Here is a 7,919-nt window from a genome sequence, read left to right on the forward strand (position 1 = left end):
GCATGTCATCAGTTTCCCATTCTGCAAGTATTTCTTCAATCAGTTTCCCTTTATTATTAGCCATATGAGATCCAAAAATCCCTTAGCAGGTTAATGTGGACTGGGTGCAGTGGCTCATGCCTGTAATCCCAGCACTTTAGGAGGCCAAGGTGGGTAGATCACCTGAGGCCAGGAACTTGACACTAGCCTGGCCAACCTGGTGAAACCCTGTCTCTCCTAAAAAATACAAAAATTAGCTGGGTGTGGTGGCATGTGTCTGTGGTCCCAGCTACTTGGGAGGCTGAGGTAGGAGAATTGCTTGAACCTGGGAGGCAGAGGTTGCTGTGAGCTGAGATCATGCCACTGCACTGTAGCCTGGGTGACAAAGCGAAACTCCATCCTCTGGCTCAAAAAAAAAAAAAAAAAAAAAGCAGCAGCAGCAGGTTGATGGAAGAAGAGAAAGGGAAAGAGAGGAAAACACACACACACAAACACATCAATATATAGTGAGACATTCAAACAGAAAGAGAGACACTGAACAAAACCCAAAGACAGAGAAAGAGCTTCAAAGAGGAAGGAAAAGGAGGCAAGGACAGAGGGAGAAAGAGAGAGGGGAGTGGAGAGATGGTGAAAGAGAGACTGAGGAAGACAGTGACAGGGAGGGCCAGAGAGACAGCCAGCGAAAAGAGGTGAAGGCAGACAGACAGAGAAGTCAGGGCAGAGGAGGCTGCCATGTGAGAAACCCCCAGCCTGTGAGCCTCTTATTCTGAAAACACCCACGCCTGGAACATGAGGATGCAGCACCAGAGAATCAATAAAACGAAGAGCCCCAGACACGGAGGGCTGTGGTAAGCCAAGATCATACCATTGCACTCCAGCCTGGGCAACAGAGCAAAATTCTATCTAAAAAAAAAAAGAAAGAAAGAAAGAAAGAAAAGAAAAGAAAATAGTAGGGCTTTTTCATTGTTCAGCTGAAACCTCTCCAGCTCCTCATAGCTGAATTTCTGGGAACGTTCCCTCCTCTGTTCATTGATATTCTTGTCCCTGACCCCAGCCCCCGCAAGGCCCCGTCCATGTACACTTGACTGAATTTTATGGGCCTCGTGGATATGCATGGGCTTATCTCCAGACATCATAAATTAACCACAGCTGATCTCATCCAGACTGTCTTCTGACAGTAACCACTGATGAAGAACCCTCCTTTGAGAAGCTGCCGTTGTGTCCTACAGACAGGCTGGGGCCAAAGCCATTCAACCAATCCCCAGATAATCCAGAGCTCTTGGGAGCAGAACCTTAAAGAGAGATCGTGGAGAGAGCCAGGGCCCAGAAGAACTCTCTCAAAGGTACATTTTGACCCGGAAACTTGGGAGGGTGTGACAAGTGGGGTCTTAGGGCCCCCATAGCAAAGAAGGAAGGTCTAGAGCATCATGGTGCACTAGAAATATAATACGAGCCACATAAATCATTGTAAGTTTTATAGCAGAAGCACTTTTAAAAAGTAAGAAGAGTGCAATTTATTTTAATAACATGTTCTGTGGAATCCATGTATATCTAAACGATTATCATTTCAACACATAATGAATACAAATAATCATTAATGAGATACTTTACATTTTTTCCCTATACTTTGTCTTCATAATCAATAAGTATCTTACACTTACAACATAGAACAATTTGAACTTTCCCATTTCAAGTGCTCAAGAACCAGAAGTAGCTGGTGGCTGCCATATTGGTTCTGGAAGGGGACAGCCAGAGAAAGTAGGGAAGGTGGTCTTGTGGGTGAGGTCCTTTCTCTGTTAATAAACTCAAAGAAATGGGTTAAACCAGATTCTATGAATGATGTAATGCTAAGGAAGGTTGCCTGAATCCCAAGTTTAGGGAAGAAACTGAAGAAAAGGGAACAAGTTACCTGTTAAGAGACTGGGTGAATTACTTATTAAATTCTTGGTAGTGGATTAAAATCTTCATGGTTCTATCAATGTTTGGACCATTTCTCCAAGGTAAGGCTTACTCTCCCTATTTTAGGAAAAAGAAAGTTGAGATTCAAAAAGAGCTTACTGAGATCCTGTTGCTTCTCCCTCCAAAGGCAGCCTAAATATGTAATAGAAGAGGTGTGTGTGTGCGCCTAGAGGTGGAGGGAAGGCTTACACTGAAGTTTTGTTTCAGATCTGGGGTCATTTGCTGCTGAGAAGCAGAAGGACTCATTATTTTGAAGGTACACTATACTTCAGTGACTTTACAGCCCCATGTGTGCCTGTAATTATCACAATGGCTTCTATAGTTTAGGTTTTATCTCCACTAAACAGATAGGAATACTGACTTGGAGTTCAGAGAGGTGAAATGACCTTCCCAAGGCCACCCAGTTGAAACATGGGAGAGGTAGGATTTGAACCCTGGTTGGTTGGGTGCTATTATCTTCTGACCGCTCCACTGTGAAATTGTTTTGGCTTAAGAGAACGAGAGGGCAGAGGCTGTGGGCTAAGCTGCCTCTTCGGCACCCTATCAGGGCCTTAATACTACCAGTTGTGTCTGCCATTATTTTCCATGTTGGGTGGTAGATATTGGTGCCAATGTCTTATCTATAGCTGTTTGAAGACAGCTATCATATCTGGTTCCTCTTGGTACCCACCACATTTCCTTATAGATGATAGGGTTCTTGAATACTCATCGGATGGGTGGTGGATTGAAGGAAGATTAAAGAATGAAAGGAAGGATGGGTGGATAGAAGAATGGATGAACGGTGAAAGAATGGATGGATGGAAGGATGGATGAGAAGTGGATGAATAAATTGAAGGATGGATGAAACGATTTATCTCTGATTGTTGAGGGCAGAAATCATGTATGGTTCCTCTTGGTACTTGACACAGTTTCTTATGGATGGTGGGTTTCTTAAATACTTATTGGATGAATGATTGATGGATGGATGATAAGAGGATGGATTCAATGAATAACGGATGAATAGAAGGATAAATGAATGGACAGATGAGTGGATAGATAGATGGCTGGTGAAAGATGGACAAAAGGATGGGAGAATTGATAGACGGATGGAAGAATGGGTGGAAGGATGAATGGGTGGATGAATTGATGGATGGATGAATGGATGATGGAAGAAGATAGATGAAAAGATGGATAGATGGAGGAATGGATGTAAGAATGGGTGGAAGGATACATGGGTGGATGGGTGGATGGATGGATGATGAAAGAAGAGTTGGTAAAAGGATGGTTGATGGATGGATGGATGAGGGAATATTAACAATGAAGAGTATCATTAAGCAGGGAAAAAATTTCTCAGAAGGTAATATTTTCAGGAAAGTTTGAAAGCCAATAAGTAACAAAAGTAAAAGAAGAGAATTAGAACATTCTCAAAATGTTTGCTTAATTAATTAATTACTGCCGGTCTAGCATGGTGAATGAATGTTATCATCATCATCATCGTCATCATTAATGGCCAACATTTATTGTGAGTTATCTCTATAGCACGCATTGTCTTAAGCATTTTGTATCTTTCATCTAATTCAATCCTCCCAACAACTCTATGAAGTAGAACTGTTTATTAGCATCCCCATTTTATAGAGGGGTAAGCTGTGAAGTACCTTATTAAATGTCACTCTGCTAGGCACCACTGAAACATCCACACAGGTTTTTAATTACTGGAATGCCAGTGGAATTGGAATGCCAACACCAAGAGGCCCCTGGCACAGCGCTTTGCTCTATAGATGTTCAATAAATTTGGTAAGTCAATAACTACCTCATAAAATTAATCCATTCCTAAGACAGCCATCTCATTGTTGTAGATTTTTCATTTTGTGATTTTAAACTGCCTCCTATTGCTTTACTCAGGGTGTTCTATCTTTTTTAAAAACCATTTTAACTCTGCATGTTTTCATGTGAGCATATGTGCATGCATATACCTGTATATGTGCACATATGATGTGTGTATATTACGTATACATATATACACATCTATAATGTATACAGGCATGTGCACGTATATGTATATACACATTATGTATGTGCATATACATGTATAATTACTGTTTCTAAAATGTTTTATTGATACACAACAATTGTATATATTTATTGAGGTACACGTGATTTTTTTTCTTTTCCTTATTTATTTATTTAATAGACATGGTGTCCCACTCTGTTGTCCAGGCTGGTCTCAAATTCCTGGTCTCAAGTGATCCTCCCACCTCAGCCTCCCAAAGTGCTGGGATTACAGGTGTGAGCCACTGATGTGATATTTTGATACATGCAGACAGTAATGATCAAATCAGGGTATTTAGGATATCCATTACTTCCAACATTTATCATTTCTTTGTGTTGGGAATATTGCAACTCTTCTCTTCTAGGTATATACATAATTAAATTGTTTTTAAAGACATAAGTCACACATCTGTGATAAAAACTTAATTGGAAAGAAGTCTCCTATTTACCCCTGGTTCCCACTTCCAGAGGTGATTGATATCAGTGGCTTCTCACATGCCCGCTCAGGAAAACATTCTGTGCATGTATGTGCATGGGGAACACAGATGCAGTGTCTTGCTGAGAACTACAAGGCTCTGACCTAGGTTTGCTAGTGTCACCATCTTTTCGTTCCTCTGCACTTACTCCATAATTCGTAGTCAGCAGCTTCCAGTAAAATCTCAAGGATGGCCTGGGCGCGGTAGCTCAAGCCTGTAATCCAGCACTTCGGGAGGCTGAGGTGTGTGGATCATGAGGTCTGGAGTTCAAGATCAGCCTGGCCAAGATGGTGAAACCCCGTCTCTACTAAAAATACAAAAATTAGCCGGGTGCAGTGGCAGGCACCTGTAATCCCAGCTACTCGGGAGGCTGAGGCAGGAGAATCGCTTGAACCGGGGGACAGAGGTTGCAGTGAGCTTAGATCATGCCACTACACTCTAGCCTGGGTGACAGAGTGAGACTCCGTCTCAAAAAAAAAAAAAATCAATCAATCAATCAATCTCAGGGATTGGGCTAATGAGCCCGGGCATGCGCATTAAGAGACAAAATGGCAGAGTCCGGGGTGCGGTGGCTGACGCCCGTAATCACAGCACTTTGGGAGGCCAAGGCGGGCGGATCACGAGGTCAGGAGATCGAGACCATCCTGGTGAACACAGTGAAACCCCGTCTTTACTAAAAATACAAAAAATCAGCCGGGCGTGGTGGTGGGCGCCTGTAGTCCCAGCTACGCGGGAGGCTGAGGCAGGAGAATGGCGTGGACCCGGGAGGCGGAGCTTGCAGTGAGCCGAGATCGCGCCACTGCATTCCAGCCTGGGTGACAGAGCCAGACTCCGTCTCAAAAAAAAAAAAAAAAAAAAAAAAAAAAAAAAAAAATGCAGAGTCCAACCTTTTGGGGGACATTTCACTGGAAGGGGAAGAAAGTCTCAGATGAGCTTGTGTACAAGTCCAGTAAACACACCGCGTATGCTCACTTCCCAAGCCTAAAGAAGGCACTGCGCATGCGGGAGGCCCACCCTAAGGGGAAAAATGAAGAGTCCAGCCATGTGGCCCTCCCTTCTGTGCGTCAGAACATGTCACATTGTTTCCCACATCAGCAGCTTTGCCCTCACTGATCCCTCTGCCTGGAATGCTTGTTCCTCACACTGTGTGTGGCTGACTCTAGGTTTTGGTTCAAATATCACCTGCTCAGAGAGGCCTTCCCTGACCACCAAAGGAGACATCTATCAGGCATGATTGTTTACATTCCCCTGTTCATTATTTTTTTTTCATTGCACTTTTCATATTCTGAAATGATTTTGGTTTTGGTTACCGTGGTAGAATACACATAAGATTATGATTTTAACTATTTTAAAGTGCACAATTTAGTGGCGACAAGTACATTCACAATGTTGCACCATCTTCACCATTATCTATTTCCAGGAACTTGTCACCACCCCAAACGGAAAGCCTTATTTCTTTCTTTTTTTTTTTTTTTTTTTTTGAGAAAGAGTCTCGCTCTGCCACCCAGGCTGGAATGCAGTGGTGTGATCTCGGCTCACAGCAACCTCCGCCTCCTGGCTTCAAACGATTCTGGTGCCTTAGCCTATGGAATAGTTGGGATTACAGGCATGTGTCACCACGCCTGGCTAATTTTTGTATTTTTAGTAGAGATGGGGTTTCAACATGTTGGCCAGGCTGGTCTTGAACTCCTGGCCTCAAGTGATCCACCCACCTCGGCCTCCCAAAGTGCTGGGATTACAGGCATGAGCCACCACCCCGGTCAGAAAACCTCATTTGTATTTTGTCTTTCCCACCCTAGTAAAATATTAGCCTCATGCAAGAAGGAATTTCACCTGTCCAGTCTACCGACAACTCCACATAGTAGGAGGAACACAACAAATATTTATCACATACGTGATTTTTTTTTTTTTTTTTTTTTTTTTTTTTTTTTTAGGAAATGGGGTCTCGTTCTGTCATTCAGGCTGGAGTGCAGTGGTGCAATCATAGCTCACTGCAGCTTCAATATCCTGGGCTCCTCCTTCCCCCTCAGCCTCCTGAGTAGCTGGGACTACAGGTGTGCACCATCTTGCTCAACTAATTTTTAATATTTTGTAGAGAAGGAGGGGGTCTCACTATGTTGCCCAAGCTGGTCCTGAACTCCTCAACACAAGTGATCCTCCCACCTTGGCCTCCCAAAGTGCTGGGATTACAGGCCTGAGCCCGCACGCCCAGCCTATGTTTACCATGATTATTTGTTGAGCACTCAGCATGTGCCAAGAACTCTGCTTAACATTGTATCATTTCATTCTTCCCCCACCCCGGCCGCCCCCCCAAATCCTGCCCCCTCCCCCATCCCCCATAGATGGAGTCTCACTCTGCCCAGGCTGTAATGCAGTGAGCCAAGACTGGCACGATCTTGGCTCAGTGCAACCTCTGCCTCCTGGGTTCAAGCAATTCTCCTGCCTCAGTCTCCTGAGTAGCTGGGATTACAAGTGCGCGCCACCACGCCCAGCTAATTTTTGTATTTTTAGTAGAGACGTCGTTTCACCATGTTGGTCAAGCTGGTCTCGAACTCATGACCTTGTGATTCGCCCTCCTCGGCCTCCCAAAGTGCTGGGATTACATTCATTTCATTATTAAACAGTCCTACGGGATAGATTTCAGTTGTCTCATATATAGAAAAGAAAGCTGAGAGTCAAATACATTCCAAAACACTCCGAAAGTCACACGGATGAGCAGAAATTCGTATACAGGCCACCCTTTTCTGAAGCCACAACCACTTACGTATTTCTCCATTGTGGAGATGAGGACTCCGAGCTGTGCATGTGTCCCATGGAGCCACACAGCTGGCTTGAGAGGGAGCCTAAGGTTAGACACCTTTGCTCCGTACCTGTTCCAGGATGGCTGATTCAAATGGGACAGAGATAATGAAAATGATAACGATTAATATTTACAAAGCACGTTTTATGTGGCAGGCAGGGTTTTCAGCCCCCTGTGTGTGCATTAGTTTTCTGCAGTGGCTGTAACAAATCCCCACACACCTAACCGACTTGATACACACTTGTTCTCTTACAGTTCTGTAAGTCAGTCTCACTGGGGCTAAGATCAGGGTACCAGCCAGGCTGCGTTCCTTCTGGAGGCTGTAGGGAAGAATCCGCTTCCTGGCTTCTTCCAGCTTCTAAAGGTCGCCTGCATTCTTTGGCTCGTGGCCTCTTCCTGGCATAACTCTAACCTCTGCTTTCTGTTGTCACACCTGGTTTTCTGACTCTCCTGCCTCTCTCTCTCTTTTTTTTTTTTGACACAGAGTCTCGCTCTGTTGACAGGCTGGAGTGTGGTGGTGCAATCGTGGCTCACTGCAACCTCTAACTCCCTGGTTCAAGAGATTCTCCTGCCTCAGCCTCCTGAGTAGCTGGGATTACAGCTGAGTAGCTGGGATTACACCACACCCAGCTAATTTTTTTTTTTTTTTTTTTAGTAGAGACGGGGTTTCACCATGT

The sequence above is a fragment of the Pan troglodytes genome, chromosome 20, assembly GCF_028858775.2.
Source record: "Pan troglodytes isolate AG18354 chromosome 20, NHGRI_mPanTro3-v2.0_pri, whole genome shotgun sequence".
In the NCBI taxonomy this organism is placed as follows: domain Eukaryota; kingdom Metazoa; phylum Chordata; class Mammalia; order Primates; family Hominidae; genus Pan; species Pan troglodytes.